The sequence below is a fragment of the Pristis pectinata genome, chromosome 8, assembly GCF_009764475.1.
Source record: "Pristis pectinata isolate sPriPec2 chromosome 8, sPriPec2.1.pri, whole genome shotgun sequence".
NCBI lineage: Eukaryota > Metazoa > Chordata > Chondrichthyes > Rhinopristiformes > Pristidae > Pristis > Pristis pectinata.
In genome coordinates this window covers 39709436-39731818 of record NC_067412.1, presented here as the reverse complement: position 1 = coordinate 39731818, position 22383 = coordinate 39709436, and the positions used below count along the sequence as shown (strand labels likewise).

The 22383-nt window shown below is 45.8% G+C and overlaps 1 long non-coding RNA gene across 1 annotated transcript in view; it reads left to right on the top strand.

Moving 5' to 3' along the window:
• Positions 1 to 10136: 10136 nt before the first annotated feature.
• The window catches only part of LOC127573760 (uncharacterized), a 58851-nt gene continuing 46604 nt past the window's right edge, over positions 10137 to 22383 (top strand). Inside the window, exon 1 of the long non-coding RNA XR_007956812.1 lies at positions 10137 to 10487. This is a non-coding gene — a long non-coding RNA (uncharacterized LOC127573760). The remainder of the gene's footprint in view (positions 10488 to 22383) is intronic.

The following is a 22383-nucleotide window of genomic DNA, read 5'->3' as shown; positions in this document are numbered from 1 at the left end:
TCAAGCAGTATCTGAGGAAGGAAAGGAATGGTCGATATTTCTGGTCGAAACCCTGCATCAGGACCACACAAGTGCACTTCATGTCTCCTGCAGAATTTGCTGGAGGGAGACTGCCTCAATATTCAGGAGGTAACTGCTGCTGACCAGGGAATATCAAAGAGATGCACTGAAGTTCAATGAATTGCTTACACATATATCTCTTTGGCTCAGTGGTTTGTAGTGGTGTTTGTTGGACCTGCAAGACAGGCACTGGAAGAAGGGCAGACCTGCTTGGGGATCCTAAGCCAGGAGGGTTCGTATCTGTGAATGAAAATAAAAAAAAAAACTGCAAATGCTGGAAATCTGAAATTAAGAACAGAAAATCCTGGGAATACTCAGCAGGTAAGACAGAATCCATGAAAAGATACTGGCTGAGTTTGATCCAACATTTTCTGTTTTTATCTCATATCTGTACACCTTTTTCTCACCACGGAAGACATATACACTTTCTTTTCCATCTCTGTGGAGGAATGTACTGAAGTTTTCTGAGGCAGTGGTGATAAAGATTTGTGAGGGTAATAGCTGGAGATCTTCAGAAGCAGAGTGAAAAATGCCTTTGGATCATAATGATACTTGCATCCCTCCCGGGGCATCCTGAAGTGGTGAGTTTCCTACTTGTTGCCCACGGCTCCCTGCACAACCTGGCCACCGGGAGGAGCAGCAGGTGATGGAAGAAGGGGAACCTGGCACCACAGCGACAAAAAGAAGTCATACAGCCCAGAAATGTGTGCTTTGGCCAACCATGCCCACGCTGGCCTTTTTGTGCCTGCATTAGGGCTCTTTCCTTGCTGACACAGCCAATCATGTGGATTCTGAGTGCTCCACTCTGTGGAGTCTGTGCGCAGGCAGGGAGGTTTGATGTGGAAATGATGAACCATAACCCTTGTCATTCAGCTACCAAGGTCCTAAGGGGAGAGACTCCTGTTGCAACGGCACTCTGGTACAGCTTTTGTATTCCTCACACAAGTCCTCTGGGGCAGTACCAACGTGTGACCTCTCCCTTCAGGGTGCTGGTACTCTAGTTAGCCTTTGCCTCTGGCCAGTGCAGCCCACTAGCGCTAAGTGCCTCTCCTTTAATCAAACCTTTTCGGCCCTCGCTGTTCTAGTGCCTGACCCAGTGCTTCATGGTGTGGGGTGCAGTGGCGTGGTCTCTTTCCCTTCCTCTGCCACCTCCTGGTGAGCTCTTGGTGCTGTCACTGCAAGTTCCTAGCAGACACATGCAGGTACACGAAGAGACTCATGTAGGGGAGGGATGGGTGGTGAAGGACAACGAGCAACTTGCATATTAGGGAGATTCAGCCTGCATTTCACCAATGCCCAACAGGAAGAGGACCCTCTCCTTCAGTCTGATGAATCTCTGGCTGAGGTGTCCATTCTGAGTGACTTTGGCTTCAGCCTATAAAAATAAAGGAAGGAAATCATTTTCAAAGTGTTAAAATGACATAATTATCCCTTCTCTGTGTATATGGATGTTGCTGAGAAGGAGTGAAGAAATGAAGTATGTATTCGAGCAGCAGGAACAATGGGTGCCATTTGTGAACTAGTTGTGTGTGAGTGAATTGTTAGTATCAGCATATGTGAGGTATTGGTATTGGTTTATTATTGTCACTTGTACCGAGGTACAGTGAAAAGCTTGTCTTACAAACCGATCGTACAGGTTAATTCATTACACAGTGCAGTTACATAGAGTTAGTACAAAGTGCATTGATGTAGTACAGGTAAAAACAATAACAATAACAGTACAAAATGTCACAGCTACAGAGAAAGTGCAGTGCAATAAGGTGCAAGGTCACAACAAGGTAGATCGTGAGGTCAGAGTCCATCTCATCACATAAGTTCAATAGTCTTATCACAGTGGGATAGAATCTGGTGGTACGTGCCGTCAGGCTACCGTATCTTCTACTTGATGGAAGAGGAGAGAAGAGAGAATGACCTGGGTGGGTGGGGTCTTTGATTATGCTGGCTGCTTCACCAAGGCAGTGAGAGGTAAAGACAGAATCCAAGGAGGGGGGTGCTGGCGTCCGTGACATGCTGGGCTGAGTCCACAACACTCTGCAGTTTCTTGCGTTCCTGGGCAGAGCAATTGCCATACCAAGCCATGATGCATCCAGATAGGATGCTTTCTATGGTGCATCGATAAAAGTTGGAGAGTGTCAAAGGGGACATACTGAATTTCTTTAGCCTCCTAAGGAAGTAGAGGTGGTGGTTAGCTTTCTTGGCTGTGGCATCTACATGATTTGACCAGGACAAGCTATTGGTGATGTTCACTCCCAGAAACTTGAAGCTGTCAACCCTCTCGACCTCAGCACCATTGATGTAGACAGGTGCATGTACACCGCCCCCTTTCCTGAAGTCAATGACCAGCTCTTTTGTTTTGTTGACATTGAGGGAAAGGTTGTTGTCATGATACCACGTCACTAAGCTCTCTATCTCCTACCTGTACTCCCAACTCATTGCTGTTTGAGATATGGCCTACAACGGTGGTATCATCTGCAAACTTGTAGATGGAGGTAGAGCAGAATCTGGCCACACAGTCATGAGTGTATAGGGAGTAGAGTAGAGGGCTGAGGATGCAGCCTTGTGGGGCACCAGTGTTGAGAATAATCATGCCAGAGGTATTGCTGCCTATCCTCACTGATTGCGGTCTGTCGGTTAGAAAGTCAAGGATCCATTTACAGAGGAAGGTGTCGAGTCCTAGGTCTCAGAGTTTGGTGACAAGTTTGCTTGGGATTATAGTATTGAAGGCAGAGCTGTAGTCAATAAACAGTAGTCTAATGTAGGTGTCTTTACTGTCCAGATGCTCGAGAGCTGAGTGTAGGGCCAAGAACATAGCATCCGCTGTAAACCTGTTTCAGCGATAGGCGAATTGCAGTGGGCCGAGATTGTCTGGGAGGCTGGAGTTGATGCGTGCCATGACCAGCCTCTCAAAGCACTTCATGATGGTAGATTTCAGGGCCACTGGTCGGTAGTCATTGAGGCATGTTACGTTGGATTCGACTGTTTTAATTAGTTTTTTAAACATGTATAATGTTTAATACACCTCAAGTGGCAGCACAAGGAATGGCCACTTACTAGCTTATTGGTTCATCCATCAGGTGAATATGTGTTTTTTTTCATTGGTTGGTTTGGCCACAAGTATCTAATAGGTTTCCTGACTGGACTATTGTTAGCTAAAGAGCATCTCTTATTTCAGGTATAAAAGGTGTCGCTTTTTGTTAATCTCTCTCTTGCTCTTCCTCCCCCCTGGCCTGAGCTCATCTTTTGTTCCCTTTGTCTCGGCTCATCAAAGCCAGTGCCATGTGCTCTGTGACTGTTTCTTTGTTTTAAACTTTCCAATAAAACTTTGTGAAGCACCAAGTTGTTTTCAACTCATTCCTGGACTCCTAAAGAACCTGTGGATTCGAAAATAACTGGATCCGACATTACCTTGCTTTTCTTCGGTACTGGGATGACAGGTGGGAACCTGAGATTGAAGCAGGGAGAGGTTAAATATGTCTGCAAATACTTCTGCCAGCTGATCAGCACAAGATCTGAGCACATGGCCAGGGACACCTGTACTGTGGAGGGTTGTGGCTGTCACGTGACAGCACTGCCCACTACCTGGTCGGAAGACACACCACTGCCAATCAAGGTTTGGCCCCGCCCCACCCATCAGCGCACACCTGACCTTTGGTCCCTTTAAGCACTTTTGTACTTAGTTTTGGGCCATTGGCCTTTGTAATCGATTAGTCCTTGCTGGCAACGACCCATTGGCCTTTGTATATTACCTGGGCCGGACCCCCCAGCCCTCCAGCACTATAAAGGGCACCACATGTGCTTGGCTCTCTCTCTTTGCCAGCTTCGAGGGATCACCCTGCTTCACTCCAGGCTGAATACCGTGGAACGGCACTGGAGAAATCGTTGGTAAGGTGTGCACTGTTTAAGGGTTGGGAGCCTTTTAGTTAGTGTCCGTAGTAGCATAGACCCGTGCCTGAACTGAGTCAAGGGGTGGTGGGTATCGTATTGATTTTCCTTTATTGTGTGTGCCTAGTTTGTTGTGTGTGTGTGTATGTGTGTGTGTTTGTGTTTTATCCCTGGTGCGATTTTCCCACGCTTGCAAAAACCGTGCGCGCGTGTGTGTGTGTGTTACTCCTCTTACCATTTTCCCATGCTTGTCTTTTGTAAATAAATCCCTGCCTGCCAGACTGTGTTCAGACTCCTTGCTTTTGAGACCCCAAATCTGTTTCCTCACTCACAACAACACCATCTGGGCCAGATGCTTTCCTCGTGTTTACTCTCTGGAAGACTGATCTTACGTCCTCAACGGTGACCACAGGTTCAGTTGCATTGGAGGCTATCAGAGTGGGTTGTGACAATTCACTTCCCTTCTGTCAAAATGCGCATAGAATGCGTTAAGCTCATCAGGAAGGGATGAACTGTTGTTAACTACGCAGCCCGGCTTCATCTTGTAGCCTGTTATGGCATATAAGCCCTACCATAACTGATGGCTGGTCTGGGACTCTATTTTGAGTTGGTATTGCCTCTTGGCATTCCTGATAGCTTTCCGTAAGTCATATCTCAATTTCTTGTACAGAACAGGATCACCAGATTTGTGTGCAGCAGTCCTCGACTTCAGTAGGGAGTGGATTTCCCAGTTCATCAGTCCCTTACTACTTTAATCAAACTCTCATCTATTTCATGCAGGAATACCTTCCACCTGTTTCTCACAATCAGATTGATTGAAGGGACTGGGGTTGTATGTTGTGAAGTTCACTCAAAGTATTTAAAATAGATTGGAATTTGCCCCATAAAATAATAGCGAGAAATGAAATACTTCAAACTTTACTCATTGCCAGCAGAAAATACAAATAACAAAAGAAGATCTGGAATACAGTAAAGTTTCAGAAAAAGCTTGGTCCTGCAGAGATTATGGTAGATTAACAGAAGTACCACTAATGGAGGATTCAATGTTCTAATGCTGGCAAATTAAAACAGTTAATATACGGTTAAGTCATTGTCAAGGCCACTAATTTGAAATTATTGTATCAGAGTAAAACTTCTGTTTTGCCTTCATGATACAAGAAAATAGGAGCAAGAATAGGCCACTTGACCCCTCAAACTTGCCTTGCTGTTCAATATAATCAGTTGCCCCAGGCCTCAACTCCTCTTGTCTGAGCAATACATATGTGCATAGATATGGTTAACTAATTATCCTCTCAATGTACTTGCCTAAAATATGTTCAGTGGAATATGGGACTGCTGAGGTAATATACTCAATAAGTTTAAAAAAAACTGAAGAGGGAACACTGTGGTCTGGAATTTGCAAGGCTTTGAGTTTGATTGGAATAGTTTCAACTGTGCCAGCTGCAAATATTAATAAATACAAAGAACGTAACTCAAGTTCCCAGCAATGTCTAAATCTGGCACCAATTTACATCTGCTCTGTAAACTATTGTAAGGATATGGAGTTTGGTAAGATTCACACTGGTGTTATAGGAGCTGCTCCTCAGAATGAAAAGCAAAGAATGCATTTACATTGTGTTTTCACAACCTGAGGGAGGGCCCAGAATGTTCTCCAACCAAAGCTGTACTTCTGACATTCAAACATTGACGTAATGTGGGAGCCTGGCCGAAATTTCAGAAACTCCAGGGAACAAGTCCAAAATGTCAAAAATATTGAGATTTTGCAATTTTTTAGTGACCAAACAACGGCATATTTTTTCAACTAGCTGTACATCTATCAGCTTGATTCTGGCAGTTGCAACTGAGAGAGAAAGTTGCTTTAAATTCACCTCCAGAGCTTAAGTACATAGTTTAGAGCGCAGGAGTTGAAATGTCATGTTACAACTGTACAAGTTGTTGGTAAGACCACACTTGGAGTATTGTGAGCAGTTCTGGTCGCCCAGTTATAGGAACATTGTCATTAGCTGGAAAGGGTGCTGAAGAGATTCATGAGGACATTACCAGGACTGGAGGGCTTGAGTTATAAGGAGAGGCTGGATAGACTAAGACTTTTTTTCCCAGCAGCATAGGAGCTTTAGGGGTGACCTTGTAGAGGTATATAAAATCATGAGGGGCATAGATAAGGTGGATGGTCACAGTCTTTTTCCCAGGATAGGGTGGTCTAAAACTAGAGGACATAGTTTTAATGTGAGAGGGGAAAGATTTACAAGGGACCTGTAGGGCAACTTTTTTGCACAGAGTACGTTGGGTACATGGAATGAGCTGCCAGAAGAAGCTGTAGAGGAGTGTACAATTACAATATTTAAAAGACATTTGGACAGGTACCTGAAGAGTAAAGGTTTAGAGGGATATGGGCCAAACAAAGGCAAATGTGATCAGATCTGTTAGACATTCTGGCCTACATGGACGAGTTGGGCCGAAGGGCCGCTTTCCGTGCTGCATGACTCTATTTTCCTGAGAGGTGTGATAAAGTAGCTTTATGGGTGCATGCTTTGTCTCCCCAATTAGGAGAGGGAAAAAGTAAACAAACTATGTGTGCCCAGCAGAAAGTTAAATCTTTTTGAATACAACCTTACATTTAGGAGGACTTAGCACGTTTACAACTTTCTTGTGATTTTGAACCAACATAGCTTTGTAACTCGATCATTATTTTTCAATCCTTCAAGTAAACTGCCGGTTAACCAAAATTTTCTAAATCAGTACATTGGATTTATTCATTCTCACTGATATGTTCCCAATCTTACAGGAGTATATCAGTTTATGCCCAATTAGAGTAACAAAGAATCATGGAAAGTTCATGACACAGAAGGCTATTTGGCTTAACACGCCCAGCTAGTCACAGCTCATAACATCCACATCCAATTATTGTTTAATGTGTTTAGAGTTTCTGCCTCTACCACTTTCACAGAGTTCCAAACTCCAACCATCCCCATCTCCCCTTTAATCCTTCTATTAATTACTTTAATCTATGTCCCTTGCTCTTTGACCCCTCTGCTAAGGGAAATAGGTCATTTCTATTTACTCTGTCTAATATTATACATCTCAATTAAATTTCCCCTCAGGCTTTGCTCCAAAGAAAATAACCCTTACTAATTCAATATTTTCTCATAGCTATAATTATCTAAACCTGGAAACATCTTTGTGAATCTCCCCCACACCCTCTCCTGAGCAATCACATTTACTTCATCTTCCTCCATTTGTATCTCAGGTATTGAGGAGGACGTGCCAGTGTCTCTACTTTCTTTGAAGGTGAAGGAGGTTCGGCTTGTCACTGAACACTCCAATAAACTTCTACAGATGTATCGTTGAAAGTATCCTGACTGGTTGCATCATGGTCTGGTACAGCAATTCGAATGCGCAAGAATGTAAGAAGCTTCAGAGAGTGGAGCAATTCCCACCCCACCATTGGTAGTAACAACATGAGGCGCTGCCTCAAGAAAGCAGCACCTATCATCAAAGATCTGCATCATGTGGGCCATGCCATCTTCTCACAGCTACCATTGGGCAGGAGGTACAGAAGCCTGAAGTCCCACACCACCAGGTTCAAGAACAGCTACTTCCCATCAACCATTCGGTTCTGGAACCAACTTGCACAGCTTTAATCATTATCTCAGTATAACAACACTATGACTACTCTGCACTACAATAGGTGTGTTTTTTGTTCTATTTGTGTTCTTTCTTGTATAATTTCGAATAATGTATGTTTAATTTATGTTTTTCTTGTGAATGTTGTCTCTCTAATGCTGTGTGCCTGTGATGCTGGCACCTGTGCATCTATGTTCTTGTGCCTATGACAATATACTTACTTGATCACATCTCCTCATACAGGAAGGAGATCGAGAGCCTAATGACATGGTGTCATGACAACAACCTTTCCCTCAATGTCAGCAAAACAAATGAGCTGGTCATTGACTTCAGGAAGCAGGGCCGGGCACACGCCCCTGTTTGTATTAATGCTGCTGAAATGGAGGTGGCTGAGAGCTTCAGATTCCGAGATGTAAACATCACCAATAGCTTGTCCTGGTCTAACCACGTAGATATTGTGGCCAAGAAAGCACACCAGTACCTACTTGCTCAGAAGGCTAAGGAAATTTAGCACGTCCCCATTTGACCCTCACTAATTTTTATATCCTATCTGGATGCATCACAGCTTGGTATAGCAACTGCTCTGCCTGAGACCACAAAAAACTGCAGAGAGTTGTGGACACAGCTCAGGACATCATGGAAATCTGCCTCCCCTCCGTGGACTCTGTCCACACTCCTCTCTACCTTGGAAAAGCAGCCAATGTAATCAAAGACCCCTCCCACCCTAGACATTCTCTCTTCTCCCCTCTCCCATCAAGCAGAAGATATGAAAGCCTGAAAACACATACCAGCAGGCTCAAGGACAGCTGCTATCCCACTGTTATAAGACTATTGAACGGACCTCTTGTATGATGACTCTTGGCCTCACTATCTACTTCATCACGACGTGGCACCTTATTGTCTGCCTGCATTGCACCTTCTCTGCAACTGTAACACTATATTCTGCATTCTGTTATGGTACTATTTCGATGTACTGATGTGAAACGATATGAATGTATGGCTTACAAAACAAAGTTTTTCACTGTAGCAATAATACATGTGGCAATAATAAACCAATTACCAGTTAATCCAGGTGCCTAAAATAAAGTTGCCGAGACAATACTTAAGATTCATTTTCTGAAAATAAATCCTATGTTGTACTTCCTAAAGTTTATGACACATATTCAGCTTACAAAAAACCATGTTTAGTTGTCAATCTTTAGGACACAAGAACAATGCTCTCCAGTGTTTGCAGATGGAATAACAGAAGTGCAAGCCTGTAAGAGCATCTCGACCTGCATCAGAGCTGAGTACAATTTTTACCAAGAATGGAACACACAAATAATGAAGGGGAAAAAAGGCTGGAGGTGCGTGTGGTAATTAGTTCCTTTTTCAATTAAGTGATGATATCATTTCCATTACATAAGGCTAGGGTGGTGGTGAGGCTAGTTTTATTTTGAAGTAGGGCAAAGTGTCAAGCAAAAGAAACTCTATACCAAATACTGGATTTGCAGACAAAGATGTTCCCTGAAATGGGGTTTGGAAACTTGGAATTCTGCATGTAGTTCCGAGAAAAGCACACACTGATCTAAATTTTAGGAACAGACTGTTTACCCTAAAAATAACCAAGGGTGTATTGGTTTAACTTAAGATTTAATGTATATCACTTCCAACCCTAATGTTGATATCTAATCGTATTAATAAAATTGGACGGAATGAAAACATGCACAAATATTAAAAGTTTTTAGGAAAATATAATGACGGGGAGAGTTTGTTTTAGACCTAATTCCAAATAATGGTTTAGAATTTAGATGTTTTATGTGACTCACGGTTGTCAAGAGCCGTTCATAACCACGCCTAGCACCGGGTTTCGAGACATAGAAGCGAACCGATCATCACGAAACCATACTTAGATGTCACGAAAATGCATCAATTTATATATAGATACAATGCAAAAAACTGTATTATATACGGTGAAGAATAGATTTTAACAATGCAACTTTCTTCAATTAGAAAGAGTAACAATGCTGCATAACTTATCAGCAACAGTCTATGCCAAATACTTCTCCCCTCTCACTCTGCATCGATGGGTTTCGACCCCTTTTGCGCGTTGCTACAATCCCGCCCTTCTCTACCCTGATTCGCTTAGCGAGAAGAGTGACGGGCCAGACTTCCCTCCGATTGGATGAAATGTCTGTCAGTTAGGTCAGAGCAGACTTTGAAAGGTGCTAACTGTTTTTAAGCTGAAAGGGTGCGGACAAAAACTTAAACTCAGCTCTATGCATTTGCCTCTAACTACCCTCAATCGACTTTGAAGGGAGTCGGATGAAATAGCTGAGTTTTAAAATTAGATTCTGCAAAGCTCAACAAGGTGACAGTCGTACCACAATCTCCCGGATACAGCGATTGGATTGGCGGCGTGGTCGTCACGCAACTACGATAGAGGGAGATTTTCTATGGTCAAACGCATCTTCAGTCGCCGCGGAGAGGCGGGACTTATTGGATGCTCCGCCACCATTGGTGGAAGCGGGAGAGGGGCGCAGCTGATTGGCTGGGAGCGGGAGATGTGTGGGATGTGCGCTGCTGCGGGGAGGTCGAAGATGAAAGGAATGTGAAACTTGCTTCCAGGGGAAAATCTGCGGCGCGAATGCGTGTCCGCACCTCAGTCATTTAATTTTCAGAGGCTGCTTGAGGGGGGTTTTCCACCCCCTCGCTGCACGAAGGCAGCCCGCCAGTCGTGTTGAAGCCGATTTTCCCTTTGCACGGGCCCGGACCGGTGAAGAGACGAGGCGGGTCAGCGTATCTCCACCGTGGGCGACTCTGCCTCCATTCCACTGCCCTCCGCCTGCCCGTGTGTGCCGAGCAAAACACGCACTCATGAACCCTTGCATTGTCAGGAGTTGTTGAATCATTTGCAGCGCCCATCATGTCTCTTCCCAAAGGTAAGTTTGAAGCTGTCAGGGCTTGACTCTGACTCAGTTGCCTGGCGTTTATCCATAATTTTCTTGCAAATCATATTTCTGATTGCATTATTTTTAACATTCCTTTCTAATTGCCTATTATCCTTGTTTTCCAAACCCTTCTCATCAGTGTAGAGTATTAATTATAGTGTATGCATGTGTAATACATATGCATACATATACATGTACGTTGTAAGATGGCATTGATTTTATTTTAATTTTCAAACTGTTGCTACATATGTAATTGCTTTATATTTTTTCCCCATCTGTGACCCTGGTGGGTTTGATTGTTTCCTATTACATAACATCAGTAGCTGCTAATTAATAGGCTATTTAAAAAAAAGCAAGAAAGGGCTGGTTTCGAGTAACTGTATATTTACACTTAAGTGTAAAATTGTGGTATATTAGACAGTAATATAATAAAGCTCGAACTGACGAAGAACAAATCAAGAATGTCAATGCTTGGTCTAGCAACCAGAATATCACTAGTACTGTCTCTAAGGTCACTTGCTGTTATGTTTTGTACATTGTAAATGGTAGGATGAGAGGAAATGTCTTTCAGTTGGATCATCGTGGAGGGGTTGTATCCTGTTGCTACTTGCTTTTTTTTGTATAGATGTACTGTCATCAGACCCATGAGTCATCAGTGAATGTAATATTCCTGAATGGAGTAGGTGACTCATAATCAATGCATGCATGCATGGTCACAGTTACAGAAAGGTGCCCACAAGTTTTAACGCTGATAGAATGTGTGATTGTAGGTTGAAATATTTCCTGTTCACTTATAGAATGTTTAGATTGTTGTTAGTAGGTGTTTTATCAGAATCAGATTTGTTGATGAATCCTGATAAAGGCTCTCCGCCTGAAATGTCGATTTTTCATTTCACTGCCTGACCTGCTGAGTTCCTCCAGCATTTTGTGTGTGTTGCTTCAGATTTATTATCGCTGACTTGTATGTTGTTTTGTGGCAGCAGTATAGTGCAAAGACATAACTTTAATATAAAGTACAAAAATAGTGCAAAGGAATTACAATGCATTTTTTTTTGTTAAAGTTTCCCTTGCAGAACTTTTAAAAATGCAAATATTGGGAATTTGAAATAAATAAAATGCTGGAAACACAGAATGGATCAGGCAACAGCTGTGGAGAGAGAAAAGATCGGTGGTGTTGTGGATAGTGTAGAGGGCTATCAAAGCTTACAGAGGGATATTGATAGGATGCAGGGCTGGGCTGACAAGTGGCAGATGGAGTTCAATCCGGAGAAGTGTGAGGTGGTACACTTTGGAAGGACAAACTCCAAGGCGGAGTACAAGGTAAATGGCAGGATTCTGATTCTGGGCAGTGTGGAGGAGCAGAGGGATCTGGGGGTTCATATCCACAGATCACTGAAAGTTGCCTCACAGGTGGATAGGGTAGTTAAGAAAGTTTATGGGATGTTAGCCTTCATAAATCGTGGGATTGAGTTTAAGAGCCGTGAAGTAATGATGCAGCTTTACAAAACTCTGGTTAGACCAGTTCTGGTCACCTCATTATAGGAAGGATGTGGAGGCATTGGAGAGGGTGCAGAGGAGATTTACCAGGATGCTGCCTGGATTAGAGAGTATGGATTATGAGGAGAGACTAAAGGAGCTAGCGCTTTACTCTTTGGAGAGAAGGAGGATGAGGGGAGACATGATAGAGGTATACAAAATATTAAGAGGAATAGATAGAGTAGACAGCCAGTGCCTCTGTCCCAGGGCACAAATGCTCAATACAAGAGGGCATGGCTTTAAAGTCATGGGTGGGAAGTTCAAGGGAGATATCAGAGGAAGGTTTTTCACCCAGAGAGTGGTTGGTGCATGGAATGCGCTGCCTGGGGTGGTGGTGGAGGCTGAAATGTTTGTCAAGTTCAAGAGATTGTTAGATAAGCATATGGAGGAATTTAAGAGAGGGATATGTGGGAGGAAGGGGTTAGATAGTCTTAGGAGTGGTTTGAAGGTCGGCACAACATGGTGGGCCAAAGGGCCTGTATTGTGCTGTATTTTTCTATGGTTCATGAAGACCCTTCGTCAGAAGTGGAAGGGAGAGAGAGGGAGAACAAGTTCAGGTCGATGAAAGGCCATCAACTTGAAATATTAACTTTGTTTCTCTCTCCAAAGCTATCTGCTTTGCTGTTTGTTTCAAGTTTCAGTTTTGCAATTCTTTTCCCTTTTATAAATTGGGATTTAATCTTACAATGGGCATCTCTGCCGAGCGCAGACTTTCTTAACCTGTGTCAGATTGTTTTTTGGAAATGTCAAACGGTTGACAAAATAATTTTGATTAACTGCGCTGGACTGAGTAATGAAAATCCATCCCTACCTTATAGTAATACAAATGTTCATTTTGTTTTTACAGTTGTTTTTAGAAAAACTGCTTCTGCAAAAGTAACCATAATTATCATAAGTAACTTCTGATGAAGATTCTTTGACCTGAATTTTTAACTCTGTTTCTCTCTCCACCTGCTGAGTGTTTCTAGCATTTTGTGTTTTTTATTTCAGATTTCCAGCATCTGTAGTTTTTGTTTGCAATTGCCACTAGTGAACCTTTTTGCAATAAGCAAGACCCATCCCTGCTTGTTGTGAGAAAAGGTTCTTTCAGGTCTCAAAGGCAGAGGACTCCGGACACAGTCTTTGTATTTTAAAAAGAAGGAATTTAGTTACAAAGACGAACGCAGGAACATAATGAACGGGAACGGATGCACACTCACACACGCACTCAGGTGATCGCAAAACGCGAGGGGAGTTGCAACGGGAGTGAAGTGTGCACATGCACACACAGAGTGAACTAGTTACAAACGATCAGGGAAAACGCAATATGGTGCCTTGAACCCCCAACCCTGGACAAGCATCGGCTCTATGCTACTGGGAATCTACTTAAGACGTTCCTAGACCCCTGTGGAAGCGCACACTCTTACCAGTGGTCCCTTGGCATGGTTTCGACCCCGGCAGCAATCAAAAAGAGAGCCATGCAAATGCGGCATTCTTTATAATGCTGGAGAGCTGGGTGGAGCTAGCTCGGGTAATTCAACAGGTCCAATAAGTCATGGCCAGGTACAAGAGGTGTGCATGGGAACCAATGGACAAGAATGTGTGCTAATGAGTGGGTGGAGCCAGACCTTGATTGACAGTGGTGTCACTTTTGACCAGTACGCGATGGTGTCACATGACCTTTCACATTACATTCCACCCCTCAAAAGTTACACCACTCACCAATCATGGGAATAGCTATATCTAAGCTAACAAATATGTGTCAGTGTGCGGTACTAATGAAAGGCAGAAGTGGTTCTAATAATCTGACAAGCACAGCACAAAATACAGATAGCAATTACAACTAAAACGAGGGCGGTGGCCCAGTGGATGATAGTTGCCCACCAACCCCCCCCCCCCCCCGAGACCCAAACGGCCACTAGTTTCCCCATGAGGTGTCGTGCTGGAGGAGCTGGTCCCTTGCTTTTTGAATTTTAGCATTTTAGCCACTGAGTCCTGAATGTGAACAGCCAGGTTGGTGATGTTGCTGGACTCATCGGGGATAAAGGTACAGCACTCCTTTCTGACTACTGCACAGGTGCCACCGTCTGCAGCGAGCAGGTAGTCCAGGGCCATCCGATTCTGAAGGGCTACCAGCCTGACAGCAGCCAGCTCCGCTGCTGTCCTAGTCAGGGCATCCTTGGTACATTGCAGTGACATTTTTGTTTCATCCGCCACTGTCTGGAGCATGCTGGTCATCTGGATGACTTCTTGGGACAGTCGGGCCGTGCCATACATGGGAAAGCTATCATCCAGAACCTCTCTGCCTCCGTGATGGCTCTTTTGTCCCAGTGGCTGCTGTATGCTGGATGCTCCCCGAGGTCATTGAGTGCGTAGATATAGGGAACCACAAACGCTGGAAAACAGCAACTGTACCAGCTCGTGGGGAGCCACGGGTAGGCATGGTGCCCGCAAACCCAGTGGGTCCCGTTCAAAGTCCAGGGAGCCCCCAGCTTAGTGATGCCACCGACGATGGTTGCTGAGGCCCCTGGGTACCAGTTGCGCTCGCAGTCACTATGGCTGACTGAAAAGGTGGAACTGTGGTCGTTCTGGAGTGTGCACCAGCATTTTCTTGGCTTACTCCGTGGCTGCGGGATGACTCTGAGGGTTGGGACTTGGGTGGAGGTCAGATTGTAGGAAGGGAACTACCAGCTCCTGAAACACCCACCCCATTGGGAATCACTGGAAGGAATGTCCTGTAGTGGTGGGGGACTGCCATCCTGCACTACCACCACCCACCACCCCCCCCCCCCCCCCCCCAAACCGATATACCGAACCCGATGGGCGCAAAAAGTCTGTGTAAGCAGTTCATTTGGAGATAATCAAGGGGAAATCACTGTAAGTGGGAGAGCTTCACCAGCATGTGCTGGGGTTCGGCTGCAAATCCAGCAGTCTGATTGGTTGGAGGTGTTGGTGAATTCATATGTGACGTGGAGGAAGGTGTTAGCAGGCGTTCCTATGCTGATCATCGCAGTGAGCTGAAGGAGTGACTGGATGGGTTCGGCCCAGTCCGCGATGTACCACTTCCACTTCACTATCGGGGACCTCAGGGCTCGGCCCTCTTTGTGTGTGGAGTCAGGGGACTTGACCCAACGCATTATGAGAAGATGGGGGCGAAGGACCATGGGGTTGGCACTGGTTTGTGACTCGGTTGCGAGGAGCGGCAGGTAGCAGGCCAGCAGCTGGCGCTCAAAGGGGCTGTAGTTGGTGGCGGTCTCGGGCAGTGACTTGGTTCAGAAGCTGAGCGGGACTCTGCACCCCTGGAACTTCTGCCAGAGGCTCCACTCGGCCACTGACTTGCCAGCGGAGACCTGTAATTCGAAGGGGACACCTTCCTGTCGAGGGCGAGGGGCAGGGCTTGCTCCACCGCCTGTTTGGTTGCTTCAAAGATGGCCTGCTGTTCAGGCGCCCACAAGAAGGCGGCTTTCTTGCGGGAGATCTTTATAGAGGGGTCTCGGGAGTATGGTGAGATGAGGTATGTGTTGCCGCCAATAGCCAAGGAGGCCCACGAAACTCTGGGTGTCTGCCTTGTTAGTGGGGACTGCAAAATTTAAAGTTTTGTTCCGCGTAGTTTCAGGGTGTCCCTCCTACCTGTGTGCCATTGGATTCCAAGGAACAATACATTCTGGGCTGGGCCTTGTACCTGTTCCATATTAATGTCCCAGCCCTGCTCTCTGAGGGAGGATATTAACATATCAAGAGCCTCTGAGACAATAGCCTCCGAGGGCCCCCTGTTAAAGTATGTCATCTATATAATGGGTGACTGACACCCCTGGGGGGAGGTGAATGGCTTGCAAGTCCCAGGAGATTAACCCATGGCATATCATAGGACTGTGGATGTAACCTTGTGGTAGACATTGGAATGTGTATTGTCTCCCGTCCCAGGTGAATGTGAATTGGTCCTGGGAGGTCTGGTGGAGGGGCATGGAGAAGAATGCATTCACCAGATCTACAACAGCATACCATGGTTTGTCTGGGCGCCCTGCGATATTTTCCACCAAAGTGACGATGTCAGGTACCGTGGACGCGAGGGGAGGGCAGCCTTGTTCAAGTGTCAGTAGCCCACCGTCATGTGCCACGTCCTGTTCTTTTTGCGGACAGGCCAGACAGGGCTATTGAAAGGGGAGGCTGCAGGTCTGATGACTCCCTCCCGCAGCAGGGCTTGGACAGCCCCTGTGATGTCTTGGTGTCCCCCCGGCACCCTATACTGCTGACTGCAAACGACCTTGGAGGGAGGGGGAATAATGACCGGTTCCCACTTGGCCGCCACGACTACCACTATAGCCCGGGTGACTCCAAAGATGAACTTGCCCTGGTTGGTGTGCAGGGACTGTCCCTTTAAGATGTTAATCCCCAGTATGCATTCCGTGGAGTCTGCGATTAAAACAGTCACAGTTTGGGGAGGTTGGTTCCCGATGGTCATGCGGACCCTGACCTCCCTTGCGGGCAAAAGGGAACCCCCAACCCCTTTATCTGCATTTGTGCCCCCTTCCACGCAGCAGGGTTGCCCAGGACCATGGTGTTCTGGGCACCCGTGTTGACAAGTGCCATCCACCTCTGCACATTCCCCTTTCCCCAGTGTACCGCTACGGGTATGTGTGGCCTCAGATCCCCCGGGCGTGGGAGGGTGACGGAGCAGATACACTGGGGACCCTGGCCTTCATCCTATGGGAGCGGGGTGGGGGGGCTGCCACCCTGTTGGAGAGGGTTCCTGCTGGCGGAAATGGACATCTTCTGTCACAGCAGGTCTTGGAGCTGAGCCCAGAGGGCAGGGGAGGCTGTTTCAGGTGGGGGAGGGGCGGAGGCCATTTCGGTGTCTGCAGGGGCAGCCCACGTGGCCTGGCGGTTGGGGGTGCCCCATGTTGGACTTGGCCCTGGGGTGGTTGTAGGTTTTCCCCTGGCCAGGCTTTCTCCCAGAGAGCTCCTTCCATCGTGGGTGAAGAGTGGAGATTGGGACCCCATCTATGCTAGTGCGGTCCACCCCTGCACACAACAGGTCTGGGTACAGCTGCTTGCGTGTGAGATAACAGGTGGTGTCCCCAGCCCTTGTCTCTGCTCTATGGACCTGTGTGGGTGCCCCCCGCTGCATGTATTCTAGCCCCTCTAGGAGAGTGATGGCTTCCCGTATGGTCTTCCTGCTAGCCAGTCCCATGAGGGGCAGGACCACTGGCCTCAGGTTGGGGCGCGTGGTGGCGACCAGGTACCCCCGCTAGTGCACTGGTCGCGGTGGTGTTCTCTAACAGCTCGAGGTCGCCCATCCCCGCATAAATGCCAGTCACTAGTACCCATTCCCGAATGACCCTGGTGCCCTCACTGACTGTGCTCCACTGTGGTCACCTGTATAGATCCCACTCGGAGGGTAGGGCACTGGACCCTCACGGCGGCCACTACTCGATCCCACAGGGTAGCGGTGTCCTCGATCCCTCCCAGTGGCATCCGCAGGCCGTTATCAATGCTCTGTTGGTCTGACAAGCTCCCCAGGGTGCTCGCTTCCTGGTGAGAGAGGCTCACGTTGGGGGCCCCCTCATCCCACAGCCGGAGCAGCCATGCAGCCAGCTGTTCGCCCGGCCGCTGACAGTACCAATCCACCAGCTGGGTGAGCTCCTTAACGGAGAAGTCCTGGGTCTCTGTGGTCTTGGAGGGACCACGGGCACTTTCCCCTGTGGGGGTTCCATCCTGACTCCTTTCCCTTCTGTGGCAGACCTGGGACCACGTGGTGATGGGCGGAGCCTGCAGGGGCTCGGGTGCGTAGGGTGGGAGGCGGGTGTGATGGGGCTCGGGCTCTTCGGGTACCCCCTCCTCATTATTGTCCGTGCACATGTCCCCATCTCCCAGCCATGTGTCCAGCTTGTCGCCGCACTGGACCAAGGCTCAGGCTTTAGGTGGGTCTGGTTGCCAGCCAGACCTGTGGGCGGCTTGTGCCTGCTGTACTTGAATCAGCTGGCAGGCGACCTTGGTATCCATGGTCTCGAGGTCGTTGGCCTGTGGGCAGTCTGAACTGCCTCCTGCAGTGTGCAGCATCGCTGCCGGAGTGTCCCTATCTCCTTTTCCCTCTGTAGACATGTATTCTGCAACTGGCCAGTAATCTCAACCTGGCGCCTCAGGAGGGACGCCAGGAGCCAGAAGGCACCCCTTTGACTCTCTTTGGCTCTGGGGAACCCCGACTTCTGGAGGAGGGCCACCACATGGTGCCCCAGTTTCTTACCACGTGGATCTAACTGCCCAGCCCAGTCCACTGGCTTACCATGGTCTGCCAGCAGACTGGCCAAGCTCTCAAATCCTTCACTCACGTCAGTCCACCCGGGAATCCTCTCCTCAGTGCCTGCACTTTCCTTCTTTCCCTTGTTCCAGAACATCCTACCCACGTCTGTGTCCAGGCAAGACCTTTAAGACCCTGCTCACAGCGCCAATTGTTGTGAGAAAAGGTTCTTTCGGGTCTCAAAGGCAGAGGACTCCGGACACAGTCTTTGTATTTTTTTAAAAAAAGGAATTTATTTACAAAGACAAACGCGGGAACAGAATGAACGGGAACAGATGCACACTCACACACGCACTCAGGTGATCACGAAACGTGAGGGGAGTTGCAACAGGGTGAGGTACACACACACACACACAACACACATATATATGAACTAGTTACAAATGATCAGGGAAAATGCAATACAGTGCCTAAACCCCCCTGATTCTGGACAAGCATTGGCTCTACGCTACTGGGAATCTACTTAAGACGCTCCTAGACCCCTGTGGAAGCACACACTCTTACCAGTGGTCCCTCGGTGTGGTTTCGACCCTGGCAGCAATCAAAAAGAGAGAGAGCCACGCACATGCAGCATTCTTTATAGTGCTGGAGAGCTGGGTGGAGCTAGCTCAGGTAATTCAACAGGTCCAATAGGTCATGGCCAGGTACAAGAGGTGTGCATGGGAACCAATGGTCAAGAATGTGTGCTAATGAGTGGGTGGAGCCAGATCTTGATTGACAGTGGTGTCGCTTTCGACCAGTACTCTGGTGTCACATGACAGCCATGACCTTTCACATTACACTGCCAAAGGTGGTGAATGAGGCACTCTGATAAGGAACCTTGTGCAGATGGTCAGTCTTGCATCCGCTTGGGAGGAGCCTGGGTCTGGGGTAGCTAATGAGGGCAGTGTTGGAGCAGGAGTGATGGTAGAGTGACTGTTATTGCATAGGGAGTAGGTGCATATACACTCAGGCTTGAAGAGTGAAGGAAGAAGTCTTCAATGGGGCCAGGACAGGCAGGTCTAGATCCTTGTACAAGCCAATTTTAGCCCATTCTTATAAAGGATATAAGAAATGGAATCAATTTGGCTCCTTGTTCTCTCTCTGATGCTCGTGGCTGATCTTTTACCTCAGTGCTACATTGCTGCACAAACTGCATATTCTTGATTTCCTGTATCTTGTAAATTCTATCAAATTATCTTGAGTATACTCAGTGACTGAGCCTCAACGTTCCTGTGAGTGTGTGTATGGGGGAGGGGGGTGGAATTCTTCCAGTCTCTCACTACCTTTAGTGGCTAGCTCCTTTGTTTCTAAGCACCTCAGCCAGGGGAAACCTCACACTGTGTCTATCTGTCAAGTCCTATAAGAATTTGGAATGATTCAACATGATCACGTCTTAACAACAGCTACCCCAGTCTGGTGAACCTTCATTTTTCTCTCTCTGTCACCAGTAATATCGCTTCTTGGTGAGGGGGAACTAGACTCCTGCGTAATATTCCTGATGAGTTCTTGTCAAAGCACAATCTAATTGGAGCGTGACACCTCTGCTTTTGTACTCAAATCCTCTTGCAATAAAGGCTAAAGTACTATTTATCTTTCTAATTGCTTGCCAAATCTGTCTTTAAAACACCAACATCTTTTAGTCTCTCTACATTTTCTTGTAGAGAAAACATTTTCTTGTCTTCCACATTTTCTGCACTCTACTTCTCACCAAAGTGAATGACTTCGCACTTAACAACTTGTATCATTTATTTATCTTGCCTGTCTCCCCTTTTAGCCTCTCCACATCCTCCTCTCAGACCAGACTGTCACCTAACGATGTATTATCAGCAGACTTGGATTATAACACTTAATCCCCTCATCCAAATTGTTTCTTATAGATTGTGAACAGTTAGGGCCCCAGCACTGATTCCTGTGTCACTCTACTGGTCACAGCCTACCAAACTAAAAACGATCATTTATTGCCTACTTTTTTGCTGTCCATAAACAAATTCTCAGTCCACAACAGCATGTAACCCGTAATACTGTGTATTCTAATTACATTTAATAATCTCACACATGTCATTGGAGGCCTTCTGAAAATCTTAATACAGCACACTGACTGGTTTGTGTGGATCTATTCTACTGGCTAGAACTCGACCAAGAAAATTCCAGCAGATGTGTAAAACATGATTTCTCTTCCATAAACCTATGTTGGCTTTGCCCAATCCTGTCATTATTGTAAGTGCCCTGTTACCACATTATTAATAACAAATAAGAGCATGTTATCTACTGCTTTTGTAAGGCTAAATAGCATGTAGATCCCTATTTTCTCTTCAGCTTGCCCCCCCCCCCCCCCTTTTTAAATAGTAAGGTTACATTTGCTGTCTGTGATAACTGTACTTCAGTCTTTAGAATTTTGGAAGATTACAACCTGTGTGTTGCCATCTCCTTGTATTTTCTTCCTGGAATGCAGACACATATTTCTCCAATTTTTCTGCCATTTCCTTACTTATTATAATTTTTCTTCTGTAAAGTCTGTAAGAGATCCAGATTAAATTTTTACCAATTTGTGGAAGATCTTGTAATGTGTTTTTGATTCTTGCTGACCTTCTCTTGTGTTCTACTTTCCCTTTCAATGCTTTGGTATTTACTGAATTCTGAAATTTTCCCAATCCTTCAGCTGTTTTTGTGGCAATGTTCTAAACCTTTTCCTTTAACTTTATCTCTTCTCTTGGTAGCTGCAGCTGGACCACTTCTCTTATTTTATTTGCACCTTAAAGGATATATATTACTTGTAGACTGTATTCATTATTTAAACGTTAGCTATTGTTGGTTTACTGTCATACTTCTTAAAGGTAAATTCCCAATCTACCACAGCTAACTCATGCTGCACGTTTTCATAGTGTGCTTTTATTTTCAGATTTAAGAGGATGGTTTCATATTGGGCTAAATTCCCTACAACCATTATTATGGTCCTTTTAATTACCAGCTCATTGTTTAACTCTTTCTTGTTCATCCTCCTTGCCATCACTACTAATGTGGTGTGCCAGTTAATATGCAGATAAATGCCCCCCATGATTATGATATTACACTTGTTATCTGCATTTATGCATTCCTAATTTATGCACTCTGTACCCTTTACTGTTTGTGGACCTATATACAACTCTCAGCAAAGTTTTGTCTGCATTCTTTCCCTCTGTTCTCCTCACCTATCCCCTCTGCGGCTTAAAATAAATGCTTGCTTTCTCACTTTTCTGGTTATAATGAAGGGATCTTGGCTTGAAATGTTGACTCTGTTACTCATTCTCCCCAATGATGCTCCCTGATCTGCTGAGCATTATCTGTTTTTGATTCCAACAGTGTTTTCTGCCTTTTGCTCTGTCTTGACTCCACCCAAACTAATTCTACTTGATTTTCTGAGCCAAGCTTCTTCCTCTTCACTGCTTTTATCCTGTACTTCAAAATCACGCCTACCACACCTTTCCTTTTTGTCTGTCACTTCTAAAAGTTAAGTTTCCTGGAATATTTAATTCCCAACCATGGTCTCTTTATCACCATGTCTCTGAAATAGCCATAGGATTCTACTCATTTTTATTTGCATCATTATTTCACCTACCTTCTTATGAATGCTACATGCATTCAGATAAAGAGCTGCCTTAAGGAGGGAAGAGTCCAATGAAAAATGGCCTTAATTACATCTGATTCTTTTTCTCCTGTATATGATATGACTTCATATTGCCGTTAACTCTATGATACCTTTTTGTTGATACCGTTTTTGGTGCTTGACTCCCTGGTGCTAATTACCAAGCTAAACCATTGTATGTAATTGTAAATTTTCCATCCAGAATTTAGATGCTGACAGTTTTCAGTAGCACTGCTCAGGAGGCAAAACATTGGATTTTTAAAAAAAAATCCTTTGCTGCTTGTTACTGGAATAAATTTGAGAGAAATATTTAGAATAAATGACTTAGTCCTGAATTTGGAATCTTGTGGATGGTGATCAGTGGTCTTCTGCAGTCTTCTACGCTCCTCATGTTAACAATAACCCTATGATTTGTCTAAACCCAGCTACTTCCACCTTTGTAATGTTGCTGGACTCTTCCAGTCCCTCTA